At 46.4% G+C, this 15916-nt stretch overlaps 1 long non-coding RNA gene and 1 pseudogene across 1 annotated transcript in view; both read left to right on the plus strand.

The window, feature by feature from the left end:
* Nucleotides 1–15916, plus strand: part of LOC126253396 (uncharacterized) — a 962344-nt gene that overhangs the window by 72798 nt on the left and 873630 nt on the right. The gene's annotated exons all lie outside the window — the stretch shown is intronic.
* Nucleotides 9309–9426, plus strand: LOC126254098 (5S ribosomal RNA; annotated as a pseudogene).

The raw sequence follows: 15916 nt of genomic DNA on the forward strand, positions 1-15916 counted from the left end.
CATCAAGAGTAGCGACTGGTGTATTGTGACGAGCCAGTTGCTCGGCCACCATTGACCAGACTTTTTCAGTTGGTTAGAGATCTGTAACCAATGGCACCCTATACCATCACGTCGGGTGATAAGCCAGTATGGCGATGACGAATACACACTTCCAGTGTGCGTTCCCCGCGATGTCGCCAAACACGGATGCGACCATCATGATGCTGTAAACAGAACCTGGATTCATCCGAAAAAATGACGTTTTGCCATTCGTGCACCCAGGTTCGTCGTGGAGTACACCATCGCAGGCGCTCCTGTCTGTGATGCAGCATCAAGGGTAACCGCAGACATGGTCTCCGAGCTGATAGTCCATGCTGCTGCAAACGTCGTCGAACTGTTCGTGCAGATGGTTGATGTCTTGCAAACGTCCCCATCTGTTGACTCAGGGATCGAGACGTGGCTGCACGATCCGTTACAGCCACGCGGATAAAATGCCTGTCATCTCGACTGCTAGTGATATGAGGCCGTTTGGATCCAGCACGGCGTTCCGTATTACCCTCCTGAACCCACCGATTCCATATTCTGCTAACAGTCATTGGATCTCGACCAACGCGAGCAGCAGCGTCGCGATACGATAAACCGCAATCGCGATAGGCTACAATCCGATCTTTATCAAAGTCGGAAATGTGATGGTACGCATTTCTCCTCCTTAAACGAGGCATCACAACAACGTTTCACCAGGAAACGCCGGTCAACTGCTGTCTGTGTATGAGAAATCGGTTGGAAACTTTCCTCATGTAGCACGTTGTAGGTGTCGCCACCGGCGCCAACCTTGTGTGAATGCTCTGAAAAGCTAATCGTTTGCATATCACAGCATCTTCTTCCTGTCGGTTAAATTTCGGTTCTGTAGCACGTCATGTTCGTGGTGTAGAAATTTTAATACCCAATAGTGTATTTTGTCATTCATCAGCTGTCGCATTTGCTTCATCCTGCCACGAGGGGTAAATGTCTGGTACTAATGAGTTGGAACCGCTGGGCGTCCATCGATCGCCTGATTATTCTGTCTGCTACTGCAAACGACTTCTGTATAGATTGCAGCCAGCTGCCAGCAGTTAGATAGGGTACTGGAGTCGCAGCTGACGTACCAGGAACTCTTTCATGACGTGCATGCAATGCCGAAACGCCGCCTATTGCAGGCGTTTAGTATCTATACTCTGTTCATCATAACAATAAACCTGACATTAACATACTGCCATGTATTCTTCTGCGTTTACTTGAGTCTTATTGGATTTCGTTTCACGTGGAGACGAAGCCAAGCTGTGACCAGTACAGTCAAGTTCGATCGTAGGTATACGTTTTATGCCGTGTTACACGCACATAGATAACGACAACAGCTTTATCGGCACATTAAACTTGGACAGCACAGGCCAGCCAGTGGTCCAACTAACCTGCAATGGTGTGAGCATTTGCAGTTCAGACGTGAAAAGAGACGAGCTAAGAAACAATTTGTGGTGCTTGCGGCGTCCAGGTCACTGTGCGCCACGTTTTATTGGACTGCGTTTTATTTTCTGACCAGCGGGTCGCGGCTGACTTGCCAGCGGACCTGCCATCTCTTTTAGGCAACACTCGGACGAATGTGGTTAAAGTTTTAAAGTTCTGTGCCCTGTCAAATGTTTTTACAAAGATTTTAGGGAGAGGATTTTAATTTGCTCACTGTGTGACAAGCTCGCCCATATTTTATGTAAGTGGCCAGCCAATAACAATTTCCTGTGACATTCTTGTTGCTATGTTTCCCCCTTTCCTTAGGTTTTACTTTCTTATGTAGCATTTTCCTTCTTTTCCTGCTTTCTTTGAGTGTGTGCTTTAGTTTTCTTAGGTCTGTCCACATTCGTTCCTTTTAATGTGTGTCAGGGCGCTGATGACCTCGATGTTGAGCGCCCATAAGCCCCAACTGTGGTGTCACCGCCGGACACCACACTTGCTAGGTGGTAGCTTTAAATCGGCCGCGGTCCATTAGTACATGTCGGACCCGCGTGTCGCCACTGTCAGGATCGCAGACCGAGCGCCACCACACGGCAGGTCTAGAGAGACTGACTAGCACTCGCCCCAGTTGTACGACGACTTTGCTAGCGACTACACTAACGAAGCCTTTCTCTCATTTGCCGAGAGACAGTTAGAATAGCCTTCAGCTAAGTTAATGGCTACGACCTAGCAAGGCGCCATTTGTAACATTGCATGTATCTAAAGAGCCTCACTTGTATCGCCACAATCTCCAGATGATTCATCAAGAACGATGTATACAAAGGATGGATTAAAGTTAAGTATTCGAGAAGCTACGTACTTTTCTTTATAGCATTCATTACGTATCCTGTTTCAGACCTCACTCCATTCTTCGTGAGTTAGCGCGTGCATCTTGGCCGCCTCTTTCAATTAGTGTGCGTAGTGTTGGCAAGTCTGCCGACACTACACCAACACACCACCACCACCACCAGTTACAGTCAGTCGTCAGGTAATCTCTTAGCTCCTTCATTATCCGAATCCGAGAAATACGTCTCAGTTCTGGAACTGTCGTCTGCTACGTTGAAAACGAGTGATCAACAACAGAATCCACAACAACAGAATCCACGAAACTACCCAGGAGCCGCATTTTCTCCTCTTCTTTTATGAGGTGCTGTTCCTAATCCCGACAGTATTCGGCAGTGACGTGCGAAAAAGGTGCGTGCGTTAGTTCCGGTATGTCTGGGAGCTTAACAGTGTTATTATTTCTCGGGCCAAATCCCTTAACTTGGCTCTAGATCAGTTCTATTGTGTTCATATTGTACTGGTACAGTGGCAAATGTAAAAAAGTAGCATTTGTATGGTGTGCTCGATGCTGTGAAAATGACTGTTTTCTGTGTTTCTACGACACTTACGTATATCTGTGTTTAAAACAATGGACCTAGTACAAATAAAGAGTATTTAGTGTTTCGATCTTTGCCTTCAAAATTTAGACTGTTATGTTTTCTTATTTAAGCAACTTTTACTAACAGTCTTTCATGGAAATGGAAATGAGCGTTTGGCGTCATTGGCCGGGTGGCCCCCTGCGGGTCAGGTCCGAACGCCTTGGTGCAGCTCTTATTACATTCGACGCCACATTGGGCGACCTGCGCGCCGGATGGGGATGAAATGATGATGAAGACAACACAACACCCAGTCCCTGAGCGGAGAAAATCTGCGACCCAGTCGGGAATCGGACCCGGGCCCGTAGGACGGCAAACCGGCACGCCAACCACAAACACACTTGGGTTGGGTTATTTTGGCGAAGGAGACCAGACAGCGAGGTCATCGGTCTCATCGGATTAGGGAAGGATGGGGAAGGAAGTCGGCCGTGCCCTTTCAAAGGAACCATCCCGGCATTTGCCTGTAGCGATTTAGGGAAATCACGGAAAACCTAAATCAGGATGGCCGGACGCGGGATTGAACCGTCGTCGTCCCGAATGCGAGTCCAGTGTCTAACCACTGCGCCACCTCGCTCGGTACAGACACAGTCTTTCATAAAATTTCGAAAATGAAGAATTTATATTTGAAATGAAAACAGGCATTTCGAGTGCAGTTTGTAATTAGGAACAAGAAGACGTGCATTATTCATAACAAATGATGATGAATTTTAGAATCCAATACCCTACCGATACCGCTACCGTTATAAATACAGTGTGTGGTGGCGTCATACCCGTTGGAAAACTTCAAAGCTGATTGTCTGCGAATTTATGAAAAACATTAAGAACAACTTATTTCTCGGCACTCTTTAACCGTGTTTCAAACGCGTGCTTCACTGCGAAACATTAATATGCCTCTGACATTTTCATAATGCGTATTAACAGCGCGACAATCAGAGCACAACAGTACAGAGGCTGTGACTGTACACGAATTCTGAAATAAAAGCTCCATAGCTAAAGCGTGATTAAGAAATACGTTGATGGCTGTTAATAAATTTGAATATCTTAAAGTTTCATTTAACGTAACTTAGTAATAATATGTCTCATACAAAGTAGGGCCTACTTACAAGAGGCTAAGAACACCTGTGTATGTGTACTAGGGCTTATGAGCAATCATCAGCCGGCCGCAGTGGGCGTGCGGTTCTAGGCGCTTCCGTCTGGAACCGCGCGACCGTTACGGTCGCAGGTTCGAATCCTGCCTCCGGCATGATGTGTGTGATGTCCTTAGGTTAGTTAGGTTTAACTAGTTCTAAGTCTAGGGGACTGATGACCTCAGCTGTTAAGTCGCATAGTGCTGAGAGCCATTTGAAACATTTGAGCAATCATCGCGTTTGTGTTTGTTTACGTCAGGTTTATTATTATGATGAACGGACTATAGCTTCTCCGTAGCGGGCTTAATTGGTATCTGGCACCATTTTGTGACAGAAGAATACTTTCCCCGATAGTCATCGGTAATTTATCAGCGGACAGTTGCACAACACAAGATGTAGCAGAAACGCTTTTACAAACTTAATATCTGAATATAACATCAGAGATGAGTGTCTGCTGTACGTGACACTATCTACGTATTTAAGGGCCATACTTGTAAGAAGCTATATAAAGTGGGCCGAACACTTAAAATAAGCGGTAGGGAAGTGGAATGGAGGCGTTAGATATGTTAGAAAAACATTGTGCAAATGTGAAGGAAGTCTCAGATGAGCAGCTAACTCGCCGAAATCTAGAGCGTTGGTCCTGCGTGAAGTCCTCATCAAGTAGGGATGACAGCGGATACGGAAGGGATTCGGAGGCACGATGCTAGGGTCGTACCACTTGAAAGTGTAACGGAGATGACCGAGGAACTTGAATGGGAATCTCTGGATGAAAGACAAGGTAGTTCTTGAAACTTCCTGGCAGATTAAAACTGCGTGTCGGACCGAGACTCGAACTCGGGACCTTTGCCTTTCGCCGGCAAATGCTCTACCATCTGTGGGGACGGGGCGTGAGTCGTGCTTGGGTAGCTCAGTTGGTAGAGAACTTGCCCGCGAAAGGCAAAGGTCCCGAGTTCGAGTCTCGGTCCGGCACACAGTTTTAATCTGCCAGGATGTTTCATATCAGCGCACACTCCTCTGCAGAGTGAAAATCTCATTCAAGGTAGTTCTTGTGAAACTCTGTTGGCTACATTACGACATGCGATATTGGAAGAAGACAGTGCGGCAATTCTGATCTCATACCGTATATCTCGCTTAGAGATCAGGAATGTAGGTAGCCGGCATACAGAGGCACAGAGACGTAACACTGCCTGTCAAAAGAAGTGCAGTATGCTTTGTGGAAAGGAGGGAAGTCCACAGGTTGAGAGGGCATGTCATGTAATCATAGCGATTACAAAATCGAGTCAGAATTACAAAGAACTTGGCAGCGTGGGGAGTCTTATCAGCAACACGTTCCACCTCTCTGGCTTGCACGCCTTATTCTTTTGGAACAGTGTAACAGCGCTGTTGTATCCTCCCCTGATTCAGGCTGGCCGACAGCTACAGTAGCTGCTCGTTGTCATCTTGGATACTGTCACTGAGACGGAATCAACGTCATAATTGTCCCATATACATGTTCCTATCTGGGATACATCTGGGTGCCTTGCTAGCCACGGGGATACCCCTTTATCAGGCATACAGTTCAGAGAGGCGTGTACCATGGGTGGACGAGCATTGTGACGCTGAAAGAAGGCACTTACTGTCACGTGAAAGGTACACTACTGGCCATAAAATTGCTACACCACTAAGATGACGTGCTACAGACGCGAAATTTAACCAACAGGAAGAAGATGCTGTGATATGAAAATGATTAGCTTTTCAGAGCATTCACACAAGGTTGGCGCCCGTGGCGACACCTACAACGTACTGACACAACCGATTTCTCACACACAAACAACAATTGACCGGCGTTGCCTGGTGAAACGTTGTTGTAATGCCTCGTGTAAGGAGGATCAATGCGTACCATCACGTTTCCGACTTTGATAAAGATCGGATTGTAGCCTATCGCGATTGCGGTTTATCGTATCACGACATTGCTGCTCCCGTTGGTCGAGATCCAATGACTGTTAGCAGAATACGGAATCGGTGGGTTCAGGAGGGTAATACGGAACGCCGTGCTGGATCCCAACGGCCTCATATCACTAGCAGTCGAGATCACAGGCATCCTATCCGCATGGCTGTAACGGATCGTGCAGCCACGTCTCGATCCCTGAGTCAACAGATGGGGACATTTACAAGATAACAACCATCTGAACGGACAGTTCGACGACGTTTGCAGCAGCATGGACTATCAGCTCGGATACCATGGTTGCGGTTACCCTTGACGCTGCATCACAGACAGGAGCGCCTGCGATGGTGTACTCCACGACGAACCTGGGTGCACGAATGGCAAAACGTCATTTTTTTGGATGAACCCAGGTTCTGTTTACAGCATCATGATGGTCGCATCCGTGTTTGGCGACATCGCGGTGAGCGCACATTGGAAGCTTTTATTCGTCATCGCCATACTGGCGTATCACCCGGCGTGATGGTATGGGGTGCCATTGGTTACACGTCTCGGTCACCTCTTGTTCGCACTGACGACACTTTGAACAGTGGATGCTACATTTCAGATGTGTTGCGACCCGTGGCATTACTCTTCATTCGATCCCTGCGAAACACAACATTTCTGCAGGATAATGCACGACCGCATGTTGCAGGTCCTGTACAGGTCTTTCTGGATACAGAAAATGTTCGACTGCTGCCCTGGCGAGCACATTCTCCAGATCTCTCACCAATTGAATACGTATGGTCAATGGTAACCGAGCAACTGGCTCGTCACGATACGCCAGTCACTACTCTTGATGAACTGTGGTATCGTGTTGAAGATGCATGGCCGGCCGAAATGGCCGTGCGGTTCTAGGCGCTGTAGTCTGGAACCGCGAGACCACTACGATCGCAGGTTCGAATCCTGCCTCGGGCATGGATGTGTGTGACGTCCTTAGGTTAGTTAGGTTTAACTAGTTCTAAGTTCTAGGGGAGTAATGACCTCAGACGTTGAGTCCCATAGTGGTCAGAGATATTTTTGAAGATGCATGCGCAGCTGTACCTATACACGCCATCCAAGCTCTGTTTGACTCAATACCCAGGCGTACCAAGGCCGTTATTACGGACAGAGGAGGTTGTTCTAGGTACTGATTTCTCAGGATCTATGCACCCAAATTGCGTGAAAATGTTATCGCATGTCAGTTCTAGTATAATATATGTATCCAATGAATACCTGTTTATCATCTGCATTTCTTCTTGGTGTAGCAATTTTAATGGCCAGTAGTGTAATAAACGAGGACACACAATATCTTCGACGTACTGTCTTACCGTTAAATTTCCCTCAATCACTGCCAGCCGTGGGAGGGAGTCATACCAGATTGGTTACCGCACCATAGCGCCAGGAATAGCGCCGCTACATCTTTCCCAAACATTTGAAGGACTGGACCTCTCGCGAGGTCGCCAGTATGCTCTCCGACGATGGTTATCCGAGACAGTCGCTGAACACAGTGCTACTCATTTCATCAGCAGGTCGTGCTTCCCAGTCAGCGCACTACTCCATACGCAGCCGTCTGTGGTGTGGTGTTAATGGTAGGACGATAATTCCCTAGTCTGGCTGCTAATAATACCCGACGAATAGTGTAGAACGATGCAGAACGTCTGCAGGGATTCCATTACCTGTTGTCGGATGGCAGGCGCAGGTGTGAACGGCTTACTATGTGCTTGCTACACAATACTGATCCCGCCGTTTCGGTGGTGAGAGGGGTAGAACGGAACCTTAGCGTCAAGTATGCCTACCCTCACGTTCCCATTCACTCCAACATCGGGCTTCTGTCACATCGAAATGGTCACAAATCTGGGTATTGCATGATGAGACTAGCTGGGCGAGTGGAGACCCGCAATTAGGGCCCTTGCAGACTTTGGTAGGTGCTGATGACGCTGTCTCACAGGACTAGGAAACGTCACCGTGTACTTCATTATGATCACTCAACACCTGACGCAGTTCACACTCATTATAAATCCTACCAGGCCTGGTAACAACACTAAACACGAACAGCACTAAGGCACTACGATGGGCTTTCCAATTGTCAGGTCTGATCATTACGTGACAGCCGTTGGTGAGTGGGAGTAGTCATTGGGTTACAATAACATCCCACCATCTCTTCTGCACTCTTAACTCTTTTTTCCGGTAGCGTAGTTTTCCCTCGTTCAGTACATGAATGGGGCAGGGCAGAGAATTCCATACACTGGTGTCAAGTATGCACCAAGAACAACAACACAGTGGTTCAAAAATGGCTCTGAGTACTATGGGACTCAACTGCTGTGGTCATAAGTCCCCTAGAACTTAGAACTGCTTAAACCTAACTAACCTAAGGACATCTCACACATCCATGCCCGAGGCAGGATTCGAACCTGCGACCGTAGCAGTCGCACGGTTCACAACACAGTGGCCTGGTTTACTGTTGTAGAACAAAGTTAACTGCAAAAAACCGTCGTTGAGAGGTTGGTAATGAACATTCTCATTCAAAGTCTTCCATAATAAAACCCAGCTGATGCTTCTAAGTACGATTTGGCGGAGTTTAGATGAATTAGTCTATGAGATGATGCTGTAGTATTTGATACATCCCATAGTACCTCATCGAAGGTACGTTACGGGCAGTTTAGGTAGCTGTTCTAGGCTGGGTTGGGTTGTTTTGGGGGAGGAGACTAGACAGCGAGGTCATCGGTCTCATCGGATTACGGAGGGACGGAGAAGGAAGCCGGCCGTGCCCTTTGAAAGGAACCATTCCGACATTTGCCTGGAGCAGTTATCGGAACCTCATAAATGTTTACAGAGTGACTTAGATAAGACATCGAAACCCTGAACAAATTGATGCGACGTCATCTGAAAGTGAACTAAGAATTTCTTATAAATGATAAATGACATATATTTGCAGGTTGCCGATTGAACTAAGTTTCTGTGGATTAATAAACGACAACTTTAAAATGCTGTAGGGAATGCGAAACAAAAGCCGTGTTAAATAATGACTGTTCCACTCTGTGGTGGAGTGTGCACTGATTTGAAACATCCAGGCAGATAAAAACAATGAGTTGGATCGGGACTCGAACTCGGAACCTGAGTCTTTCGCGAGCAATGTTGTTTCCAACTCAGCTATTCAGACAGGAGTGACGACCCTCCCCCACAGATCTGCACCCGTCTCTACCTTCGGCGGAAGCCACCCCTCGCCTGCTGACTGTTCATCAAGTTTTTTCTTATTTTTTATTTTTTTAGAGACATACACTCATCTCCACAAGAAATAAAATATGCTATTACAGATATGTAGCCATCGGCCTTGCCGCAGTTGTAACACCGGTTCCTGTCAGATCACCGAAGTTAAGAGCTGTCGGGCTGGGCAAGCACTTGGATGGGTGACCATCTGGTCTTCCGAGCGCTGTTGGCAAGCGGGGTGCACTCAGCCCTTGTAAGGCAAACTGAGCAACTACTTGATTGAGAAGTAGCGGCTCCGGTCTCGGAAACTGACATACGGCCGGGAGAGCGGTGTGCTGACCACAAGCCCCGCCATATCCGCATCCAGTGACGCCTGTGGGCCGAGGATGACACGGCGGCCAGTCGGTATCTCTGGACCTTCATGGCCTGTGCGGGAGGAGTTTAGCTTTTTAGTTTTATTATGTGTTTACATGAAAATACTTGTTATTACTAGTTGCAAAATTACCTAATAGCTAATCCAATCGCCACCACTATAGATTACACCTTGGCACCTTTTTGACATGCTTTTCACGATATTTTCTGTATATTCTCTCGGAAACTATCTCCACGTCGTCCTGATTTGATATGACAGCTGTTTCAAAGTGTATATTGCCTTTCTTTTAAGCTTCATCTTAATATACGACCAAACATTTACCATGGGATTTGCATCCGGAGACGCTGCAGGCCACTCCAGCATGGACACCCCATTGTCTTGTTTCCACGCTGTACAGAGGCGGCTCCTATGTTTCGGGTCATTATCCTTTTAAAGCACCTAGTTTGCATCATTCGAAACAAACAGCTTCTTAACGGACCTCAAAAGGCATTTTGATAAATAATGCACCTTTTTTTCAGCGCTTAAATTGGCTGTAAATAAGTGCAAAAAGCCGAAACCTTCAAGTCTCACATTCTTTATCTCTACACTGTGCAAAAGCGCGTTGCCTACAGAATCGAGGTCACTACCAGAGATATCGCTGTGGACATTACGTTTAAAATTATGGCGTACACTTTCTTGTCGACCTGACTGTATGTTGCAGCAATCACAGCTCAGAAACCAAGATCTCTCAACTTCACTTTCCCACTCTCCATGTGCGACCCTGATGTGCGTGCATAAATTCCCATGGCATTAGCCGCGCGGTGTAGCTGCGCAGTCTGTGGGCGCCTTGCCACAGTACGCGCGGCTCCCCCCGTCGGAGGTTCGAGTCCTCAAAAATGGTTCAAATGGCTCTGAGCACTATGCGACTTAACTTCTGAGGTCATCAGTCGCCTAGAACTTAGAACTAATTAAACCTAACTAACCTAAGGACATCACACACATCCATGCCCGAGGCAGGATTCGAACCTGCGACCGTAGCAGTCGCTCGGCTCCAGACTGTAGCGCCTAGAACCGCACGGCCAGTCCGGCAGGCGGTTCGAGCTCTCCCTCGGGCAAGGGCGTGAGTGTTCTCCTTAGCGTAAGTTAATTTAAGATAGACACAGTAGTGTGTACGCCTAAGGACCGATGACGTCAGCAGTTTTGTCCCATAGGAACTTACCACCACCTCACACAGCATGTCCCATTAGTACGAGGGCAGTTCAATAAGTAATGCAACACATTTTTTTCTCGGCCAATTTTGGTTGAAAAAACCGGAAATTTCTTGTGGAATATTTTCAAACATTCCCGCTTCGTCTCGTATAGTTTCATTGACTTCCGACAGGTGGCAGCGCTGTACGGAGCTGTTAAAATGGCGTCTGTAACGGATGTGCGTTGCAAACAACGGGCAGTGATCGAGTTTCTTTTGGCGGAAAACCAGGGCATCTCAGATATTCATAGGCGCTTGCAGAATGTCTACGGTGATCTGGCAGTGGACAAAAGCACGGTGAGTCGTTGGGCAAAGCGTGTGTCCTCATCGCCGCAAGGTCAAGCAAGACTGTCTGATCTCCCGCGTGCGGGCCGGCCGTGCACAGCTGTGACTCCTGCAATGGCGGAGCGTGCGAACACACTCGTTCGAGATGATTGACGGATCACCATCAAACAACTCAGTGCTCAACTTGACATCTCTGTTGGTAGTGCTGTCACAATTGTTCACCAGTTGGGATATTCAAAGGTTTGTTCCCGCTGGGTCCCTCGTTGTCTAACCGAACACCATAAAGAGCAAAGGAGAACCATCTGTGCGGAATTGCTTGCTCGCCATGTGGCTGAGGGTGACAATTTCTTGTCAAAGATTGTTACAGGCGATGAAACATGGGTTCATCACTTCGAACCTGAAACAAAACGGCAATCAATGGAGTGGAGCCACACACACTCCCCTACCAAGAAAAAAGTTTAAAGCCATACCCTCAGCCGGTAAAGTCATGGTTACAGTCTTCTGGGACGCTGAAGGGGTTATTCTGTTCGATGTCCTTCCCCATGGTCAAACGATCAACTCTGAAGTGTATTGTGCTACTCTTCAGAAATTGAAGAAACGACTTCAGCGTGTTCGTAGGCACAAAAATCAGAACGAACTTCTCCTTCTTCATGACAACGCAAGACCTCACACAAGTCTTCGCACCCGAGAGGAGCTCACAAAACTTCCTCATGCACCCTGCAGCCCCGATCTCGCACCGTCGGATTTCCATATGTTTGGCCCAATGAAGGACGCAATCCGTGGGACGCACTACGCGGATGATGAAAAAGTTATTGATGCAGTACGACGTCGGCTCCGACATCGACCAGTGGAATGGTACCGTGCAGGCATACAGGCCCTCATTTCAAGGTGGCGTAAGGCCGTAGCATTGAATGGAGATTACGTTGAAAAATAGTGTTGTGTAGCTAAAAGATTGGGGAATAACCTGGTGTATTTCAATGCCGAATAAAACAACCCCTGTTTCAGAAAAAAAATGTGTTGCATTACTTATTGAACTGCCCTCGTACATTTTGTGACATTTAAAGAACTCGTAAGCAGACTGTTATGGTGGCAGCACCTACAACTCCTACCCTGAACCATTGTGTCGTTCATGCAGTGTGGTAAGCGTCGCTGGAGTTGCTGGTAAGGAACTTTTTTTTCCGATGACCGGTCGAGGCATGTAGCTGCCACACTGGACCAAAGCGCGGCCTCAGTGCCAGCCGCAAGCCACGTTTACATGTGCCTACATCATCGCATATCGACGATCAGAGTTGCCCGGCGACATCGCGGCTATGCCACATGTATGGAAACATTAATGACCAGTGTTGCCGACAGTGTTTGCGTGATACATTTTCCAGTCAGAAGCGTAAACACGGTCGACACAATGACCGCAAAATGGACGAAAGCGTTCTAGTGGCAGTGACTGCGGCTCTTCTGCTTTTGCATTCCGGAAAGAATGAAAAACACGAAAAAGAGAAATCGCGGTTCGTAGATGAGTTCTTTTTCAAGCAAGCGAACTGTTTCCAAAACTTTAACTCGTCGACTGATGCTGGATACATATCATTTCCAGAATGCTCCAAGTTTATCTTGAATGTGTAGTCTAAATGTAGAATCCTCGTCGCCACTGTAGGGTTTTTTACCGTAGGAGGCAAGGAAAATGTTGTTATGGGTGGGCAGTATCCCCTTTCTACAACACAAATGCACACGTAGATTAATAGGGTTCCTTATTTACATTAACTTTAAGTTTTTACTTAGCTGGAATAGAGTCCATGTGTTGTGGTACAAGCTCTCCAATCATTGTCCCCTTGTAGACAATATCGGTAATCTTGCTATTACAATAAACTGATCGCACTATGAACTGCCACAGCCTAAGCCCGCTCTGCGAATGAATGACAGACGCCAAAGTAGAATGGGACAGTGAGTCCGTGACTGAGCTAGTGACTGAGGCTCTCAGGTCAACGGCTGCGATCTAAATATTTGCTGTGGACAGGGCGTTGGCAGCACGTTGCTTGCAAGCGTGTCTTTGTGCTCTATCCTGATAGGCGCGATTGATTCGGCGCTTACTGTCGATCTTCGCACTACATTTTTGTCGCCCGGTGCGCTGGAGACAGCACATGCCAGCACACTAAAGGCAATTCATTCGATTGGTGGTAACACCAATAACAATATGAAACACTGCACATCAGTTACAACCACACTGGAGGCAGCGTTTCAGTTTTTGGCTAGAGGTGATTCTCACCGAAGTTTGGTTGTACCTCTCTGAGGTGTGCTTTTCGTCCCTCTTCACAGAAGGGGTTTGCAACGATTTGGAGTAAGGGCTCCAAGGAATTTATTGTGGTCGGTTGAAATACCATTCAAGTCATTATGGAAGTATGTTGCTGCGGTGAACTAGTACTGTGAAGCTACTATAATTTACATAAACGCGATCGATCTACGAGCAACATTAGGAGACGTGACAAGTAGTGTAAAAAACAGCATAATAATAATAATAAAAAAAGAACTGGAAAGTGCGATCGGGTCTTGTGTTCTGAGCGTTTCGTACAAACTTAATTATGTGTACAGATGATAACAATGATGTAGTGAGGCTGAGTTGCCTGGTGGCAAGTCTTCCTATTGGTCGCCACTTCTGTGATTTGCGTGTCCCTAACGACCTTTCTCTGCCTCGTGATGACTGGGTGTTGTGTGCTGTCCTTAGGTTAGTTAGGTTTAAGTAGTTCTAAGTTCTAGGGGACTGATGACCTTAGCTGTTTAGTCCCATAGTGCTCAGAGCCATTTGAACCATTTTTGAACCCTAACGACCGCTGTTATGCAACCAGGGAAACGGGGGACTTAACGTGTAACCCGAGCCACGTGTTGCTGCTGGCATCTCGTCACGTCGCTGTGGGGTGCCGTCTGGGTTAAAACGAAGACTGAAAAATCCGTGGCCCGATGGAAATTCGATCGCAACAGCTCTCGACTTCCAGGCATGCGTTTTGTCGCTAATCGACCAGGCCCGAAACGTATGTAATGAGTTCAGGTACGGGTTGCCATGAATGAGTTTGCGAATTTTGAATATGTGACATACATGGCCTACCTTTTGAGCACACTGAAGAAAAGTTTAAATTATTTACATCGCCAAGGGACAGTGCACCTTAGTATCTATACGAAAAATAAAATCAGTTGCCGCAATGTATGAGAGATAATCACTAGAACAGCTCGACCGATTTGGCTGATTTTTTTCTTTTCATTTTTTTTTGTGTTCGTAATTATCAGGACAAGGTTTGTACGAAAGACAATTTTTGAAAAATCCACCGGAAAAGTTGGAAATTTGGATGGTATTTTTGTAGCAAATCTCAATGATACAAATATTATGGTCGATTTGACTTTTTTTCATAACACAAAACATTCCGCATTGAATGTTGATATTTCGAAAAATAGAATACATTTGAAAGAGATATTTCAGTGTGTTTTCGGCGGTGACCATATTTTCGGCGTGTTGCAGACATTGCTTTGATGTCAGTTGGTGGTAATTTGGTGTGTTGCAAAGATTCAATTGATTTCAGTTCATGGTTTATTTCTTTGCAAAAATATGCCACCAGTGAGCCGTCGAAATATCGGTCGGCCTAAGCGCAATGCAGGCCAACTACATGGTCGCCGAGTCAATAAGACGAACAGCGTAGAGACCGTTTGGATGCAAACCGAATAAGAATTTCTCACTCGCGATCCATTATGACTACGGAACAGGAGCTTAACCATAAAATAATTTGGCACGTCGATAAAACAGACGGCCAAACGTGACAATTCGAGCTGACCGTTTGTTGTTCACACACAATCCAACAGTCGATTACACCGCGAATGTATTGGTACACTTTTTAACAGTCAATAATATTTGTCAACTGTACAATGCTTTGAGATTTCGGGACGAACCACCAAGTGTGTGTTATGCGAGTGGGAAGGTCAAATTACAACTGTTACCACTATTGCAGTCACTGGCATGACCGCTTTCTGACCAACTGGCTAACTGATATATAAGCTACGCACAGCCTAAATCATTGGAAATATAGGCATGTCGAACAATAAACACTTTCTGTTAAGTCGGCTGCGAGAAAGAACATGCTAAGCTGTGCTGTGGAAATGTACAGTTTTGTTTTCCTTTTCGCAGTCATTTCTAGCAGAGGACAGGGAAGTTGTGTTTATGGTTAGCTTTATGATCCTACCTGTTCGTAGCTTAACACCACGAGAAATACTGTTATTGAAGCTCCTATCCTCACAGATACACCAGATGGTGGGATCTCCCTCATGCCCCGTGTACTAATGATACCAACCGATTTACCCAATCAAGATCGCGTTTGCAATAAAAATAAATAAGATCAGAGAGTGGAGGAGGAGGAGGAGATGGACAGAGAAGGGGGGAAGAAATTGATATAAACAAAGCGAAGGAGGATACGAACAGAGAGAGGAGAGATGAGATGCTGGAAACAAAGAGAGAGAGGGAGAGAGAGAGAGAGAGAGAGAGAGAGAGCGAGAAAGAGTGGGGAGAAGATGATGGACAGAAAAAGGAGGAAGGAAGAGGAGATGGACAAATGGAAGGGGTGGGGGAGATGGATGGAGAGCGTTGGGAAAAGGAGATTCACGTACATATTTGGCAACTGCGAGGCATGAATAATGCGCCAAAAATTTTTGTTACGATTTTTCGTTTCACTTTACGTAATAGAGCCGACTCAACTTAGCCTCGACACCAAAATGGATGTTTAAACTTTGTAAAATATCTGTTTTAATGTGTATTCCTTTGACATGTTACAGTATCTAAAGACCGAGAGAAAAAGCTGACGAAAACCAGAT

This window comes from Schistocerca nitens, chromosome 4, assembly GCF_023898315.1.
Source record: "Schistocerca nitens isolate TAMUIC-IGC-003100 chromosome 4, iqSchNite1.1, whole genome shotgun sequence".
Taxonomy (NCBI): Eukaryota; Metazoa; Arthropoda; class Insecta; order Orthoptera; family Acrididae; genus Schistocerca; species Schistocerca nitens.